The 26,212-nt window shown below is 44.0% G+C and overlaps 1 long non-coding RNA gene across 1 annotated transcript; it reads right to left on the reverse strand.

Moving 5' to 3' along the window:
• Positions 1–19,759: 19,759 nt before the first annotated feature.
• LOC141088597 (uncharacterized) lies at positions 19,760–22,518 on the reverse strand. The gene is made up of 3 exons (XR_012231983.1): positions 22,338–22,518; positions 21,473–21,550; positions 19,760–19,920 (listed from the first exon to the last, which is right to left on the reverse strand). It is a non-coding gene; the product is annotated as an uncharacterized lncRNA (long non-coding RNA).
• Between the last annotated feature and the right edge of the window lie 3,694 nt (positions 22,519–26,212).

Here is a 26,212-nt window from a genome sequence, read left to right on the forward strand (position 1 = left end):
GCCAAGAGTCATACACAAGATATCAATACAGTACCAAGGATGAGACAGAATGGACAGTCAGGGCCAAGCAGAGATCAAAAACCAAACAGACATAGAAGGTACCAAGCAGAATCCAAAGCGATATCCAGAGAACAGACCGAGTCACACACAGAGAATCAATCAACCAGAACACAGCACTAACACACTCAGGGGTCACCACACAATGCCAAGGGCGAAAGTATAACTGACGGGGGATGGGAGCTTCCTGAGGCTATAAGAAGCCTCCCCAGAACCAATGAGAGGCCACCATAATAGGTCCCAGGTGTGCAGGTGAGAGTCAGCACTGCGATCAGAACATTAACCCCAGAAGTGCCAGTCACCCAGCACTGGTATCATGACAACAACTTTTTGTATAGTTGACCAGCTCTCATTTATGTGCTCAAATCAGCCTATGTACTTGGGTCTGTAATGGTTAATTATCATAGTGACATGTCAAAATCAATGAAGGTCTGAATCTTGACACCAACAACCATCACTGAAACAAGGGGCTTTAAGCAGTAAGGAGAGCCATGTGCCCCTTTGGCTGTGATCGACTCCTCGAGAGGCTCCTCAAAGAGATATGGTTGCCTGTATCCTTCTATAAACTTGTACATCGTTACCTTTGTGTAACCAAAGAAGACTTGAAGGGGCATAATGCTCTTCTTAGCTCTTCATACATTTTGTTTTAATCAAAAATTCTGACTTGTTAAAAGTCCTACAAAATACTCCTTCTACACAAGGAAATCACTTTGTGTGATGTTCTCAAAAATCATAGCCAACCCTAAAGATCAAAGGGGTCAATACTTTTTCTGATTGGCTCCTCCAATACATACAGAGGGCAAATCTGAGCCATTGATATTCTAGACACATACCTCTACAGTTATTTTCTCAGATTTTGCTCCACCAGGTCCCAGCCTGCATGTAATTTCTTCACTGCTTGATGTACAGTTGTAAATAATTGATCCAAGTAGTCCAAAACTGACCGGTGCCTCTACATTTCCCCATTGAATTTTAACATTAGCTTTATGTCCTGCTGTCATTACTTTTTGTAGAAAATTCTACATCTCTGTACTGATTTCAACTTTCTGTAGGTCTTTCCATGTTTTCTTTCCTTAAAATGTCAGAAAAGTAACACTAAAGCTAAGAAGGAATGATTTGAGTAAACAGTACGAGATATGTTTCCCAACAGTATTTGTCAGGATTGTCTCCATGTTCCTGAAGGAAACTGTCTTGTAGAAGTCTTGAAGAGTAAAAAAGGGTGACGTTTTCCTGATCTGAAAAAGAAGAGTTCGAGCGATGAATTGGCCTACTGCAGTCCAGACCTTTTATGAATCAAAACCATTATGAAATGAAGAAATCTGCAAAGACCCCGGAGTGTTGAGCAGAGAAAATCCTACATCAGACAAGAATGGGACAACGTTCCTATTCTAAAACTCCAGCAATTGGTTTCCCCACTTTCCAGATATTTACTGACTGTTGTGAAAAGACGAGGAGATGCTACACAATGGTGGACACCGCCTGGGCACACCTAAACTCTAGCAATTGCTGTCGTCACTTACCAAACATTTACAGACTGTTAGAGAAAGTAGAGGAGATGCTACCCAATGGTGGACTTAGCCCTGGGACATGGAAAATTTAAAATTTTCTTACATTTTTTTTTTTTTACAAATGAAATGGAAAAATGTCCAACATGCATAAAATATGGCGATAAGAGATTTCCAAATCATTACCTTCTGGTTTTCTTTACATTTTACAAAATGTCCCAACATTTTTGGAATTAGGGTTGTAGTTATGCTCAACCCAAGGCATCCTGTAGGGGATGATAGAAATTTCAACCTTAAAATTTTAGTAGCACTGTAGAACCATTCCATGTTCTTCTTCAGTCCAGTTTGCTAAATATCCCAAATAACCATAAGTCACCTGTGGAATAATGTAAACCTTGTTCTAATGAGATTCTCCAGAGTGAAATCTATTGAAATCTAATATATTTTGGCCCGTAATGTAAGCCTCATATAACTGAAGGGTAATATATACCGCTTCAGTGACTGCAGGGAATGTGCTTGTAAACCTGGAGTCATAAAGCGCAACTGCGAAATACATTCCAGGGTGACTTTCCATGTTATTCAATGGATGGTTGTGTTGTTGCTGGATTGCTCCGTCGTCTTGTATTCTTATGGTGCCAGGGACCGTAATGCTGGAACTTCGATTCAACGGGCCATTTATCTCTCAGCAGTTGCAGAATAACTGGATATATTGAAAATGCGCGTCTACCTGTCATCCCTTTTTCCCCATGTTTGTATTTGACACGTGTTAATGTCCTCTTTCCTTCCGTCCGACAGATAATTTGCATGTGTGCAAAGAAGACCAAAACTAATCTGAAGAAAATATATATATTTATATATATAATATAAATTATATAATGTATATAATTGGATACAGTCAATGCGCACACCGTTGTACAAATTTAAATGAACAAATAACCCTCCTATGTACTGCTGTAATAATGCTTCGTACCAGCCGTGATTTATGCTGCTTCTATGGCAAAATTGCTCAGTACAGTATATAACTGGTCCGAGCCTGACAGATCCTGTATGAAAAGGATCTCCAGAATCTGACCTTTTCTCACCTTTGAAACTACAAAAACTCTTAGGCTATGTGCCCACGTAGCGTTTTAAACCGGACACTCAAAACCGGACTCCTTCCCAGAAAACGCGCGTTTTTTTCCGCGCGATTTTACCGCGATTATGTTCTCAATTTTGCCGCAATTTTCACGTGCGAAATTCAAGCACTTTCCAAGCGATTTGAAGCATCGCTTGGAAAGTGATTGACAGGTTGGTCACACTCGTCAAACATAGTGTTTGACAAGTGTGAGCAGCTTTTTACTATTCAGGCCGCCTATGCGGCATCACTAGTAAAACTTAGAATGTTAAAAATGATAAAAAAATAAAAAATCGGGGTATATTTACCTTCCGACGTCCCGCACAGTCTCAGCGACGCTCCCATTCCCAGTGATGCCTTGCGAGACCTGTGATGACGTTGGTCTCGCGTTGCTATAGCGATCTCACGAGACCGCTAGAGTAACGCGAGACTGCGTCATCACAGGTCCTTGCCGCAAGGCATTACTGGGAACGCCGAGTCCGGGAATGCAGTGCGGGACGCCGGAAGGTAAATATACCCCGATTTTTTATTTTTTATTCTTTTTTTTACAGGGGTATGGTACCCAGGGCCTGGAGGACAGTCTCCTCTCCTCCACACCGTGGGTACCATTCGCACATGAGACTCTTAACTTCCCGCATGGTGGGCATAGCCACATGCGGGAAGTAAGCTGTTCTCATGCATTCCTATGGGTGCGGAATCGCGGCAATTCTTTGCGATTCCGCAAAAAGAATGAGCATGCTGCGTTTTTTCCGCAGCATTAGTACAGCATGTGCGGAATGCCATAGGAATGCATGGGGTGCGTTCTGTACGAGTTTTTTAAACAGCCAAAACGCTTAAAAATCGCATTGTGGGCACACAGCCTCACTGTTGCTCGTATTCATTCTCATCAGGATAATAATTGCAATTCTCTACTGATTGCTCTCCTTCTTACCAATTTTTATCCTCTACAATCCATGCCGAATACAATAACCTGAATAGTATTTCTGTCCTGCCACTTCACTGATGCCTCCACCCTGTCAGTCATTGCATTGGCTGCTAATTTGCTACAGAATGCAATACAAATTTATCTCTCTCACACAAAGTGCTCCACAGTTATGCACCACCCTACATCTCTGTCTATCACCCAACTCAGGCTTTCCATCCTGCAAATGATCTAACACTAACATCTTCTATAATCTGAACCTCACACCTTCATCTCTAAAACTTCTCTTGTGCTGTTCCAGTTTTTTAGATGCACTACCCCCCAACAATCTGATTAATATCTAGTGTGGTGACACAAGGGTCAGTGGGTGCTCTCAAATGCTGGCGTGGCTGTCTTTAGAAAGACCACACGGGCTTGTGCTCATCTCACTGAAAGCCCATACACCTTCTACATTGGCAGAACACTACTAAGACAACACAAGGTGAGGGTACCACACTCCGGTAAGACTTTATTGGATCATCAACAGTTATCAGCATATGGTACATTCCCAACAGGTACACAACATGGTAGAAGTGACAGAGTATCACCTTTCTGCTAGAATGCCAGGGATTAGAACCTCCATGACTTCAGGACATCCAGGGCCAACTACCCCAACCAGCAGCACCCCATTTTATATCCCTCAGCTCCCATTTCAGGGCATTGTGCCCCACAGGATTGGGGGGCGTGGAGTAATCATAGCTGTTCCCTCTAGATCAAATAGACTGCTAGACTACGTAATTGTCCTCCCAAACGATGCAGACTAGTACATTGCAGGGGTTTGATGGAATACGTAATCAGCAGGCATTCAACAAATTAGCAAACAACAAGGGGTACCAGACAGTCTCTCATGAAACAATGGCACATGCTCCTTGACTTACTGAAAAAAGGCATGAAATGGGAGCTGAGGGATATAAAAAGGGGCCTGTGTGATTCTTTGGGACTTTATCCCAAGACCATGGTTCCAGATGGTGGATTACAGAACTGCTCCACTGCCCAACACTAATTTATTTGGATAACTAAGGTTGGGACAATCTGGTCTCCTAGCCACATATCTCGCTGTGCTCGGTCAGCTTATTAATCTTGCCGCTACCTTATCTCAGTGGGTATCCGCCAAAATAAGGGTGCTGCTGGTTGGGGTAGTTGGCCCTGGATGTCCTGAAGACACATCTATGACTAACCCATAAAAATGTGGGTTCTAGGTTTGACGACTCAGCATCTGCATGGAAATCTGGCCCCTTGTGTGGGAGTAAAGTATTCTTAATTATGCCAGATTTTCCTTGCAGATGCTGAGTCGTCACACCTAGCCCCCACATTTTTGCAGTATGTGTGCTCTGTAAACAGAAATCTTTAAACAGGCCTATCACCTCACTTTACTAATCTAACTCTTCTCAGTTCACCCTTTCTTATCTTTATAGATGGATATTGTCGGATAGAGCTTGTAAAAACAATCACTTTTGCAGTTTATTGCATATTAAAATTTGCCCACATTGTTGAGATATTAACACTTTTCTTTTGATTACAATTCATTGCCTTGGAGACCGACCGCTGCTGCTGTCTATCTCTCTTAAAGGGAATCTGTCACCTCTAGAGTTGAGCGATACCGTCCGATACTTCAAAGTATCGGATCGGAATGGATCGGCCGATCTTAAAAAAAAGTATCGGTATCGCCGATTCCGATACCGGAAGTCCCATTCAAGTCTATGGGACTTCCGGTATCGGAATAAGAAAAATCCTGTTTTTCCCTTGTACAGCCTCTCTGGGGTCTGTACGGGCCTTTCGGGGGGCTGTGCCGGCCTGCCAGGGGGTCTGTGCAGGCTCCGGTGGTCTGTGCCGGCCTGCCGGGGGGCTGTGCAGGCTCCGGTGGGCTGTGCCGGCCTGCCGGGGGGCTGTGCCGGCCTGCCGGGGGGCTGTGCAGGCTCCGGGGGGCTGTGCCGGCCTGCCGGGGGGCTGTGCAGGCTCCGGGGGGCTGTGCCGGCCTGCCGGGGGGCTGTGCAGGCTTCGGGGGTCTGTGCAGGCATCGTCCGATGGGACTACAAGTCCCATCGGGCGAAGCCTGCTACCATGACAGTGATTGACACATTAGCCAATGATGGGACAGTAGTAGTCCCATCATCCGGCTAATGTGTTGAATGTAAAAAAAAAAAAAAAAAAAAATTACATGCTACATACATGCTACATACATACAACATGCATACTACATACATGCTACATTCATACTACATACTACATACATGCTACATTCATACTACATATATACTACATGCAACATACATACTACATATATACTACATGCATGCAACATGCATACTACATATATACTACATGCAACATACATACTACATATATACTACATGCAACATACATACTACATATATACTACATGCATGCAACATGCATACTACATATATACTACATGCTACATACATACTACATATATACTACATACATACTGCATGCTACATACATACTACATGCTACATACATACCACATATATACTACATACATACTACATGCATGCTACATGCTACATACATACCACATACATACTACATACATACTACATACATACTACATGATACATACATACTACATATATACTACATGCAACATACATACTACATATATACTACATGCATGCAACATGCATACTACATATATACTACATGCAACATACATACTACATATATACTACATGCAACATACATACTACACATATACTACATGCATGCAACATGCATACTACATATATACTACATGCTACATACATACTACATATATACTACATACAAACTGCATGCTACATACATACTACATGCTACATACATACCACATATATACTACATACATACTACATGCATGCTACATGCTACATACATACCACATACATACTACATACATACTACATACATACTACATGATACATACATACTACATATATACTACATGCAACATACATACTACATATATACTACATGCATGCAACATGCATACTACATATATACTACATGCTACATACATACTACATATACACTCACTGGCCACTTTATTAGGTACACCATGCTAGTAAGGGGTTGGACCCCCTTTTGCCTTCAGAACTGCCTCAATTCTTCGTGGCAGAGATTCAACAAGGTGCTGGAAGCATTCCTCAGAGATTTTGGACCATATTGACATGATGGCATCACACAGTTGGCGCAGATTTGTCGGCTGCACATCCCTGATGCGAATCTCCCGTTCCACCACATCCCAAAGATGCTCTATTGGATTGAGATCTGGTGACTGAGGAGGCCATTTGAGTACAGTAAACTCATTGTCATGTTCAAGAAACCAATCTGAGATGATTCGAGCTTTATGACATGGCGCATTATCCTGCTGAAAGTAGCCATCAGATGTTGGGTACATTGTGGTCATAAAGGGATGGACATGGTCAGCAACAATACTCAGGTAGGCTGTGGCGTTGCAACGATGCTCAATTGGTACCAAGGGGCCCAAAGAGTGCCCAGAAAAAATTCCCCACACCATGACACCACCACCACCAGCCTGAACCGTTGATACAAGGCAGGATGGATCCATGCTTTCATGTTGTTTACGCCAAATTCTGACCCTACCATCCGAATGTCGCAGCAGAAATCGAGACTCATCAGACCAGGCAACGTTTTTCCAATCTTCTACTGTCCAATTTCGATGAGCTTGTGCAAATTGTAGCCTCAGTTTCCTGTTCTTAGCTGAGAGGAGTGGTACCCGGTGTGGTCTTCTGCTGCTGTAGCCCATCTGCCTCAAAGTTCGACGCACTGTGCGTTCAGAGATGCTCTTCTGCCTACCTTGGTTGTAACGGGTGGCAATTTGAGTCACTGTTGCCTTTCTATCAGCTCGAACCAGTCTGCCCATTCTCCTCTGACCTCTGGCATCAACAAGGCATTTCCGGCCACAGAACTGCCGCTCACTGGATTTTTTTTCTTTTTCGGACCATTCTCTGTAAACCCTAGAGATGGTTGTGCGTGAAAATCCCAGTAGATCAGCAGTTTCTGAAATTCTCAGACCAGCCCTTCTGGCACCAACAATCATGCCACGTTCAAAGGCACTCAAATCACCTTTCTTCCCCATACTGATGCTCGGTTTGAACTGCAGGAGATTGTCTTGACCATGTCTACATGCCTAAATGCACTGAGTTGCCGCCATGTGATTGGCTGATTAGAAATTAAGTCTTAACACACAGTTGGACAGGTGTACCTAATAAAGTGGCCAGTGAGTGTATACTACATGCATGCTACATACATACTACATGCTACATACATACTACATATATACTACATACACACTACATACATACTACATGCATGCTACATACATACTACATGCTACATACATACCACATATATACTACATACATACTACATACAATACATTCATACAATACATACATAGACATACAGTACATATAACATAGAGTAACATACTTACCAATACTTGTCACATTGTTCCCCGAAGCCATTGTCTTTTACGGAATAAATATTAACATAACAAACCACAAAAATACTCACCCACGATCCGAAGCAGTCCACGAGTGTGTCCCACGACGATCTTGGGTAGAGAACTGCAGCATCAGCTGTTGCTGCCGTTCTCTACGGGCTGCAGGAATCCAATGACGGAAGGTAGGTATCCTTCCGCACTGTATTCCTCCGCCACTTAAAAAAAAAAAGTCCCTAGTCTCACTTTATGCCATTGCTGCGTGGGAATTTCCCACACAGCAATGACATAAAGTGAGACTAGGGACTTTTTTTTTTTTAAGTGGCGGAGGAATACAGTGCGGAAGGATACCTACCTTCCGTCATTGGATTCCTGCAGCCCGTAGAGAACGGCAGCAACAGCTGATGCTGCAGTTCTCTACCCAAGATCGTCGTGGGACACACTCGTGGACTGCTTCGGATCGTGGGTGAGTATTTTTGTGGTTTGTTATGTTAATATTTATTCCGTAAAAGACAATGGCTTCGGGGAACAATGTGACAAGTATTGGTAAGTATGTTACTCTATGTTATATGTACTGTATGTCTATGTATGTATTGTATGAATGTATTGTATGTAGTATGTATGTAGTATATATGTGGTATGTATGTAGCATGTAGTATGTATGTAGTATGTATGTAGCATGCATGTAGCATGCAGTATGTATGTAGCATGCATGTAGTATATATGTAGTATGTATGTAGCATGTAGTATGTATGTAGTATGTATGTGGTATGTATGTAGCATGTAGTATGTATGTAGCATGCATGTAGTATGTATGTAGTATGTATGTAGTATATATGTAGTATGTATGTAGCATGTAGTATGTATGTAGCATGCATGTAGTATATATGTAGTATGTATGTAGCATGTAGTATGTATGTAGCATGCATGTAGTATGTATGTAGTATGTATGCAGTATGTATGTGGTATGTATGTAGCATGTAGTATGTATGTAGCATGCATGTAGTATGTATGTAGTGTGTATGTAGTATGTATGTAGTATGTATGTAGTATGTATGTAGCTTGCAGTATGTATGTAGCATGTATGTAGCATGTATGTAGTATGTATGTAGTATATATGTAGTATGTATGTAGCATGTAGTATGTATGTAGCATGCATGTAGCATATATGTAGTATGTATGTAGCATGTAGTATGTATGTAGCATGCATGTAGTATGTATGTAGTATGTATGTAGTATATATGTAGTATGTATGTAGCATGTAGTATGTATGTAGCATGCATGTAGTATATATGTAGTATGTATGTATGTAGTATGTATTATATATGTAGCATGTAGTATGTATGTAGCATGCATGTAGTATATATGTGTTGTGTATGTAGTATGTATGTAGTATGTATGTAGTATATATGTGGTATGTATGTGGTATGTATGTGGTATGTATGTGGTATGTATGTAGTATGTATGTAGCATGTAGTATGTATGTAGCATGCATGTAGTATGTATGTAGTATTTTTTTTTTTTTTTAACATTTAACACATTAGCCGGATGATGGGACTACTACTGTCCCATCATTGGCTAATGTGTCAATCACTGTCATGGTAGCAGGCATCGCCAGATGGGACTTGTAGTCCCATCGGACGATGCTTGCACAGACCCCCGGACATCAGCACAGCCCCCCGGCAGGCCGGCACAGCCCCCCGGCAGGCCGGTACAGACCCCCACAGGGTGCACAGACCACCGGCAGGCCGGCACAGCCCCCTGGCAGGCCGGTACAGACCCCCACAGGGTGCACAGACCACCGGCAGGCCGGCACAGAACCCCGGCAGGCCGGTACAGACCCCGGGCAGTCCACACAGCCCCCCGGCAGGCCGGCAGAGACCCCCGGAAGGCCCGAAATGACGGCGCATCATGATGCGCACACACCGCGCATCATGATGACGTCAGGCTGTCAATCAACTTTGAACTTCCGATTCCGATGCCGACTTCCGATATTGAAAAAATATCGGAAGTCGGTATCGGAATTCCGATACAGCAAGTATCGGCCGATACCCGATACTTGCGGTATCGGAATGCTCAACACTAGTCACCTCATTTTTGCCGTATGAGATGCGGCCATCGCCATCAGGGGCTTATCTACAGCATTCTGTAACTTCTGTAATGCTGTAGATAAGCCTTCGATGTAACCTGAAAGATAAGAAAAATGAGTTAGATTATACTCACCGGGTGGGGGGGTCCGGTCCGATGGGTGTTGCGGTCTGGTCCGGCGCCTCCCATCTTCTAGCGATGACGTCCTCCTCCTTACTTCTGCCGCGGTTCCTGCGCAGGTGTACTATATCTGCCCTATTGAGAGCAGAGTAAAGTACTGCAGTGTGCAGGCGCCGGGAAAGGTATACATATTTGGTATAGTTGCATCCGGAATGACCCGCCGCATAAACAATTACACCTGTGAAAGCCTTCAATGAACACTGTGATAAAATTAAATAAAAAGAGGGACAAAAAACAATTCTTTTTTATTATACTGCAGAAGAAAAGGTGGAATAAAGCACGATCAAAAAGATGAATGTAAAAAAAAAGGTATAGCTGAAAACGTCACCTTGTCCCACAAAGAACAAGCTGCCGTACAGCCTCATCACTGGAAATAAAAAAGTTATAGCTCTCAGAATACGAAGATTTAAAAATAAATCTTTTTTTCTATAAAAATGTTTTTATTGTGTAAAAGCGCCAAACATAAAAAAAAGATATAAATGAGGTATCGCTGTAATCGGACTGACCTGTGGAATAAAGCTGCCTTATCAGTTTTACCACACATGGAACGGGCATAAAACAACACCAAAAAAATCAATTCCTGAATTGCTGGTTTCTGTTCATTCTGCCTCCCAAAAATTAGAATAGAAAGTGATCAAAAAAAGTCATGTGCCCAAAAATGGTACCAATAAAATCATCAAATCATTCCGCAAAAAATCAAGCTCTGACTTGATTCTGTCGGACAAAATATGGAAAAATTATAGCTCTCAAAATATGGCTTTTAGTGTTTGACAGCAGGCAAACATAAGCAATGATATAAATCTGGTATTGCTGAAATCGGTCTATGCCCCGGAAGTCTTCACATGCAGGACACACTTCCGGGGCATAGACTGTTCTGGAAAATACCGGCGCATGCGCATTACCGCTTATATGGTTCGCACACAGTTGGGCAAAGCATACTGCGCAGGCGCTGGAGGCCTCTTTGAATGCGCAAGTGCGGCAAACAACGTTATCTGTGATTTTCACAGATGAAGATTACGCTCAGCAAGTCGAGGAGGGGGGGAGGAAGCCGACTAAGCCACACCCATCGGACCGGACAGTGGCGATTTCCATACCTCTTCACCAAGTTAACAAAGGTATTTTTGCATCAAAGGTGCGGGGTCGGGGGAATAAAAAATCCTAAAAGAATCCTTATGGGACACACAATTGGGTGATATCTTTACTTGATATCACTAAAAAGAAGTGAGAGATTCCCTTTAAGGAACGAAAGAAACACACACAAAACTACAGAAGACTGAATCCAGCAATGTCTATCACCATCAGGAAACACCAATAGGGGAAGATATTTAAAGCTGCACCCGTAAGGTGATTGGACAGACAAACTGAGTAAATGAAAAACACCTTTTATTCAAAACCAACAGAAACAAAGACAAAAGAACTAAAATACCAAAAGAAAAGGTGCATCAGTTGTGGCTCATTGCAAAGAGATGCTGTAGCGCCAGTGCCCGTACTTCCGCGGGGGTTCCGTCGGGGTCCCCGCTCTCTCTCCGCTCCCCGTTGCCCAGTCACAGTCCCTGGCTTTCCTGCTGCTGTTCCCTGGCACGCAGCCAGAAAGTCTACGGGTACGACTCTGAGGGCGTGTGCGCACTTCCGGTCTCTTAAAGAGACAGCGCGCATTTTTCAAATATGCTCCTAACCAATAGTGTAATAGTGAGTACTATTTCTGGCTCTGCCATAGAGGAGGTGCTGGAGCAACAAGTGCTTCCTGTTGCTAGTTTCTGGTTCCTTGAACTGCTGTGCTTGGGTTCTGTTGTGCACCGCCAGTGCCCTGCCAGTATACAGCTAATACTGTTTGTCTTCTCAGAGTATCAGCATCTCTCTTCTCCGTAACTGGGACAATAGCAGTGCGGCTTGTGCAAGTACCATCCTGCTTAGCAGTCCATCATTCCGTTACCCAGGACGACATCAGTACTGCCTGTTCCAGTTCCGTCTCATTCATCTGCTTGTCGTCTGTCAAGTTCAACTCTATCTGTTATCTCTGCCAGTCCACCTGTTCCGCTGGGTCAGCTTCCACGTGTCTGGGGTCTAACTGGAGGTAGCACCTGCGTTCCTCGGACATTCCAATCTGATCCTGTTCGAGGGGTCTGGGGAGCGCATAATCACGCCCCCTTTGGAGACCCCGGTCCGTGGTCACGTGGTTCTACAAAAATAGCAATAAACGAATGTACACTGCAACATCTGTGCCTGCGCTTTCATTTGTTACAGACGCCAACCACAGAACACCGAATCAAGAGTTTGAAATCAGAAGCATGACAACTGGCACATGGAAGAAAATGAACTTTATTTCTCCCAGGAGCCACCAGGCATTTTCTAAATGCTATTAACCAGCAGAATAACCCTATATTGGCAGGTTAATAATGTTGTTTGACCTGACAGGTTCCATTTTATTCCCTACAAAATTGGCAGATGTCCAGCAGTGCCATCAGTTCAGAACTTACAGTAATCAGTAGGACCCAGCTACATCCATCTTTTGTTTGGAAACATCTGGCCAGAAGTGGTCTTCATGTAATAATTGTGGCCGAAAAACTTTACATTCAATATGGAAAGTTTATTTGTTAAAGGGCTGGAGAGGAGTACAATAAAGAGAGTCTTTAGGAACAGTGAAGCATGGTGTAGGGTCTTGCAAGTTTGTGGCTGGGTTTCAGCAAATGGAGCTGGACATTTGTCAAGATTAAATGTGAGAAATATTGATGATTTAGATTTCTCTTTCGTTCATTCACTTTGCATTTTGTTATCTGAGAAAAAATAAACTAGCAGCAGTTCTCTTTTTTGAAAGGGTTCTTACTCTGCAGCATTTTTTCCCAACCTGCCTAAAGCTTTTCCACAGTTCCCTTTTATTGGTAAGTGACAAGTTCTTTTTAATTCCCTTCTCATTTTATACCTAGGAGTCCAGTGGGTGGTCTTACAAAGCGATTGACAGCTATCTCTATATGCAAAGTCATATATGGTGGAAACATTGTCATTCCACCACTTGTGTTATCTGAGGCAGCATTCCCCCCCCACCTTGCTTTACCCTGTAGGTCTGCACACAGGGTAACCAGGGAGTGCATGAAGATCTGACTTCCAGTATAATAACACAACCCCCAGTGTGAATAAGGTACCAGTCACAATTGTTGTTCCAGGGTTCGGCCCTCTGTATAATTTCCTTAATTTAGCTGATGCACTCCTATTCCCTTGTGCTATGCCTCTATGTTATTCGTGGCAGAAAGTTCTATGTTGTATAATTCAGCTGCGTTAATTATGATATAATTGAGTTTCCTCCATTTCTGCTATTCTTTGACAGTTCTTTCCTGATTGACTCCCTTTTAATGAGCCGCACATTGACGGCGTGGAGACTCCAGACTATGTCGCCTTCTTGTATTACTGTAGGTATAACAGCGTGCACACTTACAGACACAGCAGGGTCGGGAATGGCTAATAAAGAGCAGATCAGAGAAAATTAAGCAATTTTATATGTTTTTATTTATTTTTGAACTAGCCTCTTATTTAACTTGAAAACCTCCCGCCTTGTCCTCCTCCAGCAAGTTTTAGGAAATAATTTGTCAATCCAGCCTCCTGCTGTGCTCGCCTAATGTATAAATAATGAAAAGGCTTTTTATATGGTAACCGTGTGGATATTTATTTTTTGTAAGTAGCTTTGCATTTATTAGTAAAATAGGCTCAGGACAAAGACATATGGATGTAGCAGAGCTGAATTTGCTTTTTTAACTCTTTGGTTGTGCACTGTTTAATCATTAACGTTCTCTAAAGATGGTAACTTTATTAGCAAATTTATATAAGATTCCCAGAAAACACATTGTGGTATTACTATAATGGTGCCAGGAAACTAATTTATTTATCTTCAACGCCGCAAATTGAAGATTGTTAATTTAGATTTCTCTCTCGTTCATTCACTTTACATTTTACTAATTGATAAAAATAAATTATTAACTCTTCTATTGTTGAAAGCATTACTTTGCAGCATTTTTTTCCTCTCCTGCCTAAAACTTTTGCACAGTACCATATGTATTTAAAAAAAAAAACCTGGTGTAAATGCCGCTGTTTTCCTAAATCTGGTGCTATTTTTCTTTAGTTCCTGCCCCTTTTAGTTCCTGAGTTATGGCCTCCTCTTCCCAGTAGGTAAATCTGGTCTTGTCAGCCAAGAGGGCGTGTTCGTCACCTTTTCTTTATGGGTGTTTTCATTGGACACCACACCTATTTGGCTGAAAAGACAAGCTTTATACACAGGGAAAAGAGGGCTTTATCTCATGAACGGAGAGGCATAGGAACAAAAGAAAAACAGCACCGGATTCAGGAGAACATTAGAATTTAGACCAAATAAAACAATTATTTATATATTGTAAGTGTTTTACGTGAAGTGGGTCATCAATTGCAGACTAATTGTTAGAAGGTTTCTTTGACAATAATGTTCATCTGTAATCTATGGGGAAACATGGTAGTAATTGTTCAATTTCCCTACAGCGCCACCACAGGAGAAATGAAGCATTCTGCAAGTGTCCATTCACATCAACTCATTTTAGAAAGTTTGGGTTCTACATCCTCTATGTTTGGGTTCTACATCCTCTATGTACCACTGTACATAGCAGACTGTAGAATATAATAGCAGCATATCCATCTGTGAACTCATTTTGAATGTAGGAACAAAACAAAGGGGAACTTTGATGTGGTCATAAAGCACTTTAGAGAATTGTTTTACCAAAACTTTTCCTTTCTGCACTTGCGCTTTTCCGCATCCCAAAATTCATATTGACAGCTGCCTGGGCAAACAGTTGGAGCTGGAACACGGCGAGGTGGACATATTCCAGAATCATGATCATTAACAATGAAAGTTGTGTTTCATTTGACCCTTTCCACAAGAGATCTCCAAAAAAGTGTGCTAAAAATAGATGAGAACATCATAACCAGGGTAAAACAAGCCAAGAGGGAACATAAAAAATGCTTAGGAAGTGATTTACCGTGCACTTGGACAAGGCTCTGTAATCGCTCCCAGTTGCTGATTTTTCCAGATTTCTGTCGCTGTATGGACATAAATACAGCAGATAATTGTCCACCTCAACGACAGTCAATGAAGAATATGATACTTTAGGCCTACGAGGTTACATGGCAGTCCTAGCTTTAGTCATACAAAGACATTGAATGACTACCTCAATCTCTATTAATAAGAGTTTGGAGATGTATTTTGGATCAGATTTGTGATTTCCACATTCTAAGTTGGTTTTGGTCTGGGTTTGTAATTTAAAGCAAAAGTTTGGATATAATTGAAAAAATCAAAAATAAAAACAGTTTGAGGTGAGTTTCGCCCTTAAGTTAATATTTAGAAATGTTTAACCTTATAATATCGCCATATGGTGCTCATATATTTATAACATCGCAGTATGGTGTTCATATACATAAAATACTGCCATATGATGCTTATATACTGATACCATATGATGCTCAGATACTTATATTACCACCAGATGGTGATCATATACTTATAACATAGCCATATGGTACTTATATACATATAATACTAATACTGCCGTATGGTACTCATAAACTAATACCATATTATTATTATTATTATTTATTATTATTATAGCACCATTTATTCCATGGCGCTTTACATGTGAGGAGGGGTATACATAATACATACAAGTACAGTAATCTTAAACAATACAAGTCATGACTGGTACAGGATGAGAGAGGACTCTGCCCGCGAGGGCTCACAATCTACAACGGGATGGGTGAGGATACAGTAGGCGAGGGTAGAGCTGGTCGTGCAGCGGTTTGGTGGATCGGTGGTTACTGCAAGTTGTAGGCTTGTCGAAAGAGGTGGGTCTTCAAGTTCTTTTTGAAGGTTTCCACGGTAGGCGAGAGTCTGATATGTTGTGGTAGAGAGTTCCAGAGTAGAGGGGATGCGCCGGAGAAATCTTGTATGCGATTGTGGGAAGAGGAGATAAGAGGGGAGTACAGAAGGAGATCTTGTGAGGATCGGAGGATTCGTGCAGGTAAGTACCGGGAGACGAGGTCACAGATGTACGGAGGACTCAGGTTGTGGATGGCTTTGTATGTCATGGTTAGGGTTTTGAACTGGAGTCTTTGGGTAATGGAGAGCCAGTGCAGGGATTGACAGAGGGGAGAGGCCGGGGAATAGCGGGGGGACAGGTGGATTAGTCAGGCAGCAGCGTTAAGAATAGATTGGAGGGGTGCGAGAGTGTTAGAGGGGAGGCCACAGAGCAGGAGGTTGCAGTAGTCAAGGCTGGAGATGATGAGGGCATGGACTAGACTTTTTGCAGATTCTTGTTTGAGGAATGTACGGATCCGTGAAATATTTTTGAGTTGAAGTCGGCAGGAAGTGGAAAGGGCTTGGATATGTGGTTTGAAAGAGAGATCAGTGTCAAGGATAACCCCGAGGCAGCGAGCTTGGAGGACTGGAGAGACTGGGCAGCTGTTTACTGTAATGGATAGGTCTGTTGGGGGGGTCACGTGAGATGGGCGAAAGATAATTAATTCTGTTTTGTCCATATTAAGTTTTAGAAATCTAGCGGAGAAGAAGGATGAAATAGCGGACAGAGATTGATTGATTCTGGTTAGTTGGGAGGTGATATCTGGTCCAGAGATGTAGATCTGTGTGTCATCAGCATAGAGATGATACTGAAATCCATGAGAGTCTATGAGCTGTCCGAGGCCGAAGGTGTAAATGGAGAAGAGCAGGGGCCCTAGGACTGAACCTTGCGGGACTCCGATGGATAGGGGGCACGGTGAGGAGGTGGTGTGCGAATGGGAGACGCTGACTGTCCGGTCTGCTAGGTATGGTGCACATGTACTGATAATACCATAATATGGTGCTCATATACATATAATACTGCCATATGGTGCTGATTTACTTATAATAATGCAATATAGCGATCGCATACTTATACCACCGTAAGCTGTTCATATACTTAAAATATCACCATATGGTGAGCATATTCTTATACCACCATATGATGCTCATATGCTCATATACACTCACTGGCCACTTTATTAGGTACACCATGCTAGTAAGGGGTTGGACCCCCTTTTGCCTTCAGAACTGCCTCAATTCTTCGTGGCAGAGATTCAACAAGGTGCTGGAAGCATTCCTCAGAGATTTTGGACCATATTGACATGATGGCATCACACAGTTGGCGCAGATTTGTCGGCTGCACATCCCTGATGCGAATCTCCCGTTCCACCACATCCCAAAGATGCTCTATTGGATTGAGATCTGGTGACTGAGGAGGCCATTTGAGTACAGTGAACTCATTGTCATGTTCAAGAAACCAATCTGAGATGATTCGAGCTTTATGACATGGCGCATTATCCTGCTGAAAGTAGCCATCAGATGTTGGGTACATTGTGGTCATAAAGGGATGGACATGGTCAGCAACAATACTCAGGTAGGCTGTGGCGTTGCAACGATGCTCAATTGGTACCAAGGGGCCCAAAGAGTGCCCAGAAAAAATTCCCCACACCATGACACCACCACCACCAGCCTGAACCGTTGATACAAGGCAGGATGGATCCATGCTTTCATGTTGTTTACGCCAAATTCTGACCCTACCATCCGAATGTCGCAGCAGAAATCGAGACTCATCAGACCAGGCAACGTTTTTCCAATCTTCTACTGTCCAATTTCGATGAGCTTGTGCAAATTGTAGCCTCAGTTTCCTGTTCTTAGCTGAGAGGAGTGGTACCCAGTGTGGTCTTCTGCTGCTGTAGCCCATCTGCCTCAAAGTTCGACGCACTGTGCGTTCAGAGATGCTCTTCTGCCTACCTTGGTTGTAACGGGTGGCAATTTGAGTCACTGTTGCCTTTCTATCAGCTCGAACCAGTCTGCCCATTCTCCTCTGACCTCTGGCATCAACATGGCATTTCCGGCCACAGAACTGCCGCTCACTGGATTTTTTTTCTTTTTCGGACCATTCTCTGTAAACCCTAGAGATGGTTGTGCGTGAAAATCCCAGTAGATCAGCAGTTTCTGAAATACTCAGACCAGCCCTTCTGGCACCAACAATCATGCCACGTTCAAAGGCACTCAAATCACCTTTCTTCCCCATACTGATGCTCGGTTTGAACTGCAGGAGATTGTCTTGACCATGTCTACATGCCTAAATGCACTGAGTTGCCGCCATGTGATTGGCTGATTAGAAATTAAGTCTTAACACACAGTTGGACAGGTGTACCTAATAAAGTGGCCAGTGAGTGTATATTTATAATACCACCATATGCTTCTTATATACTTAAAATACTGCAGCATAATGCTCATTTACTCATAATACCACTTTAAGCTGGTCATATACTTATAATACCATCATATGGTGCTCATATACGGTACTTATAATACCACCTTAAGCTGGTCATATAGCAATGTAATAAGTATTTGAGCACCATATGGCAATGTAATAAGTATATGAGCACCATATGGTGAAATTATAAGTATTATAAGTAGCACTATATTGTGTAATTATAAGTAGATGCGCATCATATTGCAATATTGTAAATATATAAGCACCATATTGTGGTATTATAAGGATATGACCAGCAGAAAGTGAAGCCACAGGTATGCAGAGTAATGGTCACTATTTTCATGTGATGGGAGGACAGGGCACAGATACACCGGTGTCCTCGGCCATGACTAAAGCCCTGTCCCTCCCTCACATACTATTAAAATTCCACGCTATAGGCTTGGTGACTGGGTGACCAAGAACAGCTTTCCATAGCCTCCAAGACGTCCACAATCACAATTGAAAGAGCCTTTTCTGAACATCAAACACCATGGAGACAAATGCTTTGTTCATATACCACTCTTGCTAATAGTCCCGATTTTGGGGGGCCTGTCCAGATTACAGTCTCCAATAAGTTTTAGTCTTTAGCCCCTGCCATCTGAGTTTGAGGAGTGACAGGCTAATAATTTACAAAGCCTTATCTGATTATAAACTGTTAATATCTAGGGACTTGGCAATAAAAGAGATACGATTAACAGCCTCACTCACTTTGAGATTATGAAATGACTCTGTTTATCACGTCCAAGTCTACACAGCAAAGCTGATGAAGGAAATTATTCTGTTGGTCAGTGTGAAAACAGTTCGCAATATTTCAATGCTTTTTATATGCATAATGATATGAAAAAATAAAATCACCCCAAACAACTTTTTTTAAAATATATTTAGAATTAACCCCTGATTTATTATGAATTCATGACTTTTAAATGACGACACCTTCACTTGCAAAACAAACTTCAATTTCAATAGTATTTAATTAAAAAGACACAAAGCACAAGCCCAGACTGCACATTGTCTGAAGCAGATTGACAACTTTTGTGAAGTTCTGGCGTCTGGCTCGATAGCATTCACGCAGGCCCGGCTCTCGATAATTGTTCATTCTCTAGGAGTAAACTCGAGGAACGCGTCTTACGGAATGAACAATAAGTCACGTCAAATTGAGAATGAATGATGGGGCTTCCATATTTTTTTTCTTTTGCGGGAGGCTTGCCAACACCTTTCTGCTGTGTGGAAGACAGGAAGCATTCAATCAGTCTCCGAGGGAAGGAAGAAATTCTCTGACTTCAGGATATTTGCATAAATTCCTACCTCGTTTATTATGATGCTTGAGCTTTAACTGTATACTCTATGAAACACAGCTGTGACAGATTACCTGACCATTAACACTCAGCCAACCTCCTTTTCTTTTCTTTTTTTACAATTTTCCTAACCCTGCCCGGGTTTTACTCCTAATGTGTTCCTGATGCTGCCAACAGTGTAATCAACACCAGTCTTCGGGGACCATTGTCCTCCCCTACAGACTCATAGTGAAGAATTTTTCCAGTCTCAAAATCAACAATACATTTAAAGGGATTGCCCAAGATTACAAAAAAAATCACCTCTTTCTTCCAGAAACCCTGCCACACCTGTCCATGGTTTATAGCGTAGTTCTTTTAGTCTTGTACAAAATTGGGCATGTTGGAATTGGATGATCGTTTTGTTCTCCTCGGTGGCAAGCCAATACCAAAGCAGCTTACTCTACTCTCTCCAATTTTAAGTACATGCATGCTTGACCAAGATGAGTGTGCATGTGTGTAGGGGGATCAGCCAAATGAGAACTACTGTCACGATCAGGCGTGTGACCTTTGGCCGCACGCGGCTATCACATGGGCAGAGGGGCTTATCCTAGTTATCCCATTGCTACCAACAATGTGACGAAAATAGAAAGCTAGTCTTGCCCTAACAATTTACCGCAGGGGTTTATTGTAGATATCCCACTGCTGCCACAATATGTTACAAGCTGCCGGGATTTATGTATATCCCACTTTTTCCGTTCCACTTTGGAACTTGCAGCTCTCTGGCGCCCCCTTACCCTCAGGTCAGTCAGGGAACTACACCTAGGATAATTAGTCGCCAGACGGGCTACTTGTTGTGCCCTGGCTATTAGGCCGCTGCAGCGAGGGAATTATAACTAGTCCTGGCCGCAGCCAGACAAATCAGCTTAAAAAACCCCTTCCGTCACTGCCAGCTGGCCCACCTGCCCAGAGCACACTTCGCTGGCACCTGCTTCAGATTTCTCTTATTAATATTTAAAATTAATAGAGGGGTTCGAAGCTAACCCAAATTAGTAGCGTAATTAACTCTTAGGCACATGAATTCATCATAGAGCAAGGAGACAGAACTAATAATTTTATCGTTTGTTCCCAAAAGATGGGCAGTGTTTACAGAAGATAAAAAGGTTTTACGATATGAGACAATAACAGTATGTACAATGCAAATACAAATAAAAGGGATTTTAAAAAGCAGAAATTAACTTACATATTGCTTAGATCATTTCAGGCAGAACCATGCAGGGGGTGGCGGAGCCAGATGTCACCATTCATTTAAGATCTTATTGCTACGGCATCCCAAGCTAGAAGGAATGGGGGTAGGGGAAAATACCTTATACCTTTGGGCTTGTGACATCACTAAAGGGGCTGGTTTTCCCGGCTCCCTCCCCTTGCTTTCAGAGGTACAATATGGCTAAAAACTTATAATAATCATAACTTGCAGAGGGTACCTCGTATAGAAACGCACCTAGTTTTATCTTTTCCAGCTTGTCATTGGTGCACCGTTCAGGAGAAATCCATTTCTCTGGTTCTGTTGGCGCTGGAACTGTGAAAAATATGGGCTATGAAGCTTAGTTGATGCACATCGCAGAAATGTAACTTTCATATTTTTATCATAAACTCACAGCGCTTTATGACAAAATGATCAGATTCCAATGATAGTCTATGAGAGTAGCTTAGCACATTTTGGAGACAAAGAGACCCCCTGCTGTGAGGCGGGAAACCAGTCACTGGTAATTCAGGTTATACTGAATGTGTGTGTGCAGGCTGAGGGGGGGAAGGGATGAAGGAGCTCACGCTAAAGTTTCAGGTTACAGTCAAACAGAGGGAGAAAAGATTGCAGCAGTGACAGGGGGAAAAGAAGTGGGGTCAAACCCTCACCACTGACATAGCAGTGTTCAATATGTGAATAGAAGATTCTGTAATGTGATAATCAAGGGAATCTTACGTCACATTTTACATTATCATTACAACTACATTCCCAAATCTGCATGACTCCTGTTGCAGACTAAAAACCTGCATGATTGAGCATTGGCACTTTTAGGGGGACAGCAATGTCTTCACATCATAGGGCTGGCTAAGGATTTAAAGGCAACCTGTCACTAGAAAAAACACCAATAACCTGAGAGCTGTCAATCAGGGCTGGGTGTGCGGTTACAGCCGCCGGTGACTGAATCAGCACCTGCGTCGCCCCTGTGACTTAAGCCATAGCGTTGAGAGGGGAATAAAGTTAATCTTGGAGCCATATTTATAATTAGTGGAGTGACAGTGCTTACGTTTTCACCTGGCGGGGTGATTTTTCTAACCCATAGTGTAGAGCAGGTAGAACTTACCAGAGGCGATGATACAGCGGAACTGGACTTGCTGGACAATATGTGGAACACCAAGGACCAATAGAGCTGGATGATGGCTAAGGAAGCACAAGATGCAGCAGAAAAGACGATATGGCAGCATAAGAATAGCTGACATTAGTTTTTTATTAGGTAACTAGACACAGCAGAGTTGTAGATGTGGTAGCACCAGAATAGCAGACATGAGTTTGAAGATGAGCTCATCACGTGAACTAGCAGGTACCTTGTTGCATTAGTGTGAAAAGCATTAGGACTAGCACAGGTGAATTCATATTCAGGTACATTGAAGCTGTGGACACCAGAAGCTGCAGTACTAACCTTGTTAATAATTGCTGGTTAAAGAATAGCAGTCCGGAGCACCTGTTAATCAGAAACTTTTTCATTTCTCCTGTCTGTTGCGAATATATTGTCTTCTAAAGTTTAGGGAACATAATTTGCTAACCTCCTGTTCAACCAATGGGAAAATGACCAAGATTTTTCTTTAAGAGCATTTACTTTTTCTTCTCTGAATGACGCAGCCAAATGATAAGCAGTCAGCCTCATACAAAGGAAAAAAGAAACAGCGAAGTTGAGAATTGGCTTTTTCACTGTAATCTGTTAAGATGTGTATAACCCTTTCACACTGAGATCCCCTCAGTCCTATCACTTACTGTCATTACAAGTGGTGAGAATTAGAGCTGTGCTGTAATGTAATGGCTTGATACCTGATGTAACAACCCTGCTGGCATCACTGCATGGTCTCCCATCCCCAGCACACCAACTTACTTTCTGCTTCAAGCCATGCTGTGAATTCTGTCTGTTTCCAGCTCTGTGCCTCTGCTCTCCATGTTTCCAGACTGTGTGTATAGGGGGGCGGCGCCTGAACTCTCTGGTTCTTATGCAGTCTGGGTGCACCTGTGTAATCTGTCCCTGACCAATCACCTGGAGCCCTTGACTATTTAGTTTCGCCACTCCCACTGAAACATTGCCTGAGCAATGTCTATACTCAGTTAGTATCTCGCTGCTGAGGAAGCCAGGCCCTGTTCTGTGTGTCTCCTTCTCTGGAGGATTCTCTAGTCTTGCTTTGTACCCTGTCTGCCTACCAGGAGGCTGAATATCCTGGTCCTAGTGTCTTTGTCCCTGTGCCTCTGTCTGAACTCAGTCTTACCTCTGTCTGGCAGTCTCCTTGTTTGTGGTTCCTTCCCTGCCGTGTCTTTCCTTGTGTCCACTTTATCTGTGCATCTGCACGCTCGCAGCTCTGTCTGCACAGCTCCCTAGCTGCTCTGCCTGCTCCGCACTCCTGCGGCTCTGCCTGCTCCGCACTCCTGCGCCTCTGCCTGCTCCGCACTCCTGCGCCTCTGCCTGCTCCGCACTCCTGCGGCTCTGTCTGCCTGCTCCGCACTCCTGCGGCTCTGTCTACCTGCACCTCCTGTGTGAACAGGCCCAAACCTGTTCCTTCATACTCCATTCCTTCCTGCCTATATCCATACCTGTACCTCCTGTGTGAACAGGTCCAGATCCTGTTCCAGCATACACCACTCCCTCCTGCCAACACCTCCTGTGTGAACAGGTCCAGATCTTGTTCCAGAATACACTACTCCCTCCTGCCTACACCTGCTGTGTGAACAGGTCCCTACCTGCTCCTTTTCATACCACGCCAATCTGTCCTGTGTCTCCAAGCCGTGCCCGCCTGTCCTGTGTCTCCAAGCCGTGCCCGCCTGTCCTGTGTCTCCAAGCCGTGCCCGCCTATCCTGTGTCTCCAAGCCGTGCCCGCCTGTCCTGTGTCTCCAAGCCGTGCCCGCCTGTCCTGTGTCTCCAAGCCGTGCCCGCCTGTCCTGTGTCTCCAAGCCGTGCCCGCCTGTCCTGTGTCTCCAAGCCGTGCCCGCCTGTCCTGTGTCTCCAAGCCGTGCCCGCCTGTCCTGTGTCTCCAAGCTGTGCCCGCCTGCCCTGTGTCTCAGCCGTGCCTGCCGTGTCCACCTGCCTGCCTGTCTATAGCCTCTGTCAAGGTGTCCTGTTCCCGAGTGGGATCAGCAGCCACAGCCAGACACCACCCTGGAGTGGCACCCGGCAGCTACCTGCCGCACAAGCCTGACCTCACCATCAGAGGCTCCAGTGAAGACCAAGGAAGCTGCCGTAGTTACGCCCCTTCCAGGGTAGTCTGGTTTGTGGCACAGTGGGGCCACAACCCCCCGGCTCGCGCCATTCAGCCAAGGCGCGAGCGTGACAGTTTGCTCAGGCCATGGTCCCCGCTGAGTCCCATGTCCTTTCGCTCGCAGAGCGTCATGAACCTGTGTTCCACCAGTATGAGCAACCAGAGGAATTTGTTCCGTCCTGCGTGGTTCCGATTGTGGAGACCTCTGAACCAATCATCGTCTCCAATGCCCTCTACAATCAGCTCCTGGCCTATGAAGAGCACAACCCAGCAGATCTGCCTAGGTTGTATGGGGACCCTAAAGAGTGCCAAGGGTTCCTGAAGAAATGCCTGCACTACATCCTGCAGAATGCAGCTTGTTTCCCCTCTGACCGGGTCAAGGTGGGATACATCATGTCCTACCTAGCTGGTGATGCCTTGATATGGATTTGTCCCCTTTGGGAAGCAGGGGACCCTGTCGTCATGAGCCTGGGGGCCTTCCTGGTGGCCTTCCGTAAAGTGTTCGACGTGCCTCGTCCAGCTGCTCTTGAAAAGTCTTTCTCTTCAAGCTTCCAGATACAGACCAGACAAGAGGAACCTATGGGTGAATCCTCTCATCCGTCTGTGACCGTCCCTGACACTCCTGTTCCTCAGCCTGCTAAGGCGGCCTCCCGTGTAAGGTCCAAGAGGTCTAAGAAAAAGCGGCTGGCAAGCTTACAGCCGCAATCTGGTCTCATGAAGGAACATCCCGACGGTCTCTGTTCTGTGAAGCCAATGACTGTTTCTCTGCCTTCTGGGAGCTTTGGTGTGTATAAACCGCCAGCCATACGGAGTCAGTGTGTCGTTTCTGTCATACAGCTCCCGAAGCCGACGTGGGCGTTGTCTCGAGGTGGCCGAGCCCTGTTGGAAAACAGTCTAGTCCTGCAGGGACAACTACAGCTCCAGGTCGGAGCTTTATACATGAAGAAGTTCATCTTCCATCTGCTGACTGGTATGCCCATGGGTCATTCTGATCCAGAGATTCTAGTACCCGTCTATGTCTGGAAACCTAGTAGGGCACCGCGCTTGAAACAATCAAGTGACAAGAAGTGTCTGGTTCCCTTGCGTCAGAGTCAGTCAGCAATGTCACCTTCTTCATCTGGTCTGCTAGTCGTCGAGTCAAGGGGTGATGACGTCTCCGAAGAAGGGGAGGCGGTGTCAGTCTCCTCACACGTCTCCAGCGACTATACCAGTGATCTGCTCCCAGGAGCATCCCTGTCTCTTGATTGTCCTCCCCTGGATTTCAGGCTGAAGATGGGTCCTAAATATATGCCTTCAACCCCTGTGTGGCCAGTGAGTGAAGATACTGAGACAGAGATTTTCTCACCCTCTAACCTGGTAGAGGAGGCCCAGTTTTTTCAGGGTAACAGGTGGAAGTGGCTCCCTGTATGTATGCCTCCAGCTTCCATTTGGCAGGTGGGTGAAGAGGTTGGAACAGTGACCCACATATCTCCGATTCTCACCAACCGTGAGGAGGAGGTCCAATTTTTCTGGCATGTCGGGCTGAAGTCGGACTTGGTGAAGGTGTCTGCTGTTTCTAGCTGGCCGGCTGATGTAGGGGTCAAAGCTTCCAGGTCCCTGCTCTCTGCCAATCAGGAGGAAGAAGTCTTTGTACCCTCTGTGTTGGAAACTGACTCCCTTAGGCACCAAGAAACCGGGCAATCTGTGATTCCTGATGGCACACATACTCCACCCTACCTGAAGGATG

Source organism: Dendrobates tinctorius, unplaced genomic scaffold (genome assembly GCF_039654945.1).
Source record: "Dendrobates tinctorius isolate UK_male_01 unplaced genomic scaffold, ASM3965494v1 ptg000039l, whole genome shotgun sequence".
In the NCBI taxonomy this organism is placed as follows: Eukaryota; Metazoa; Chordata; class Amphibia; order Anura; family Dendrobatidae; genus Dendrobates; species Dendrobates tinctorius.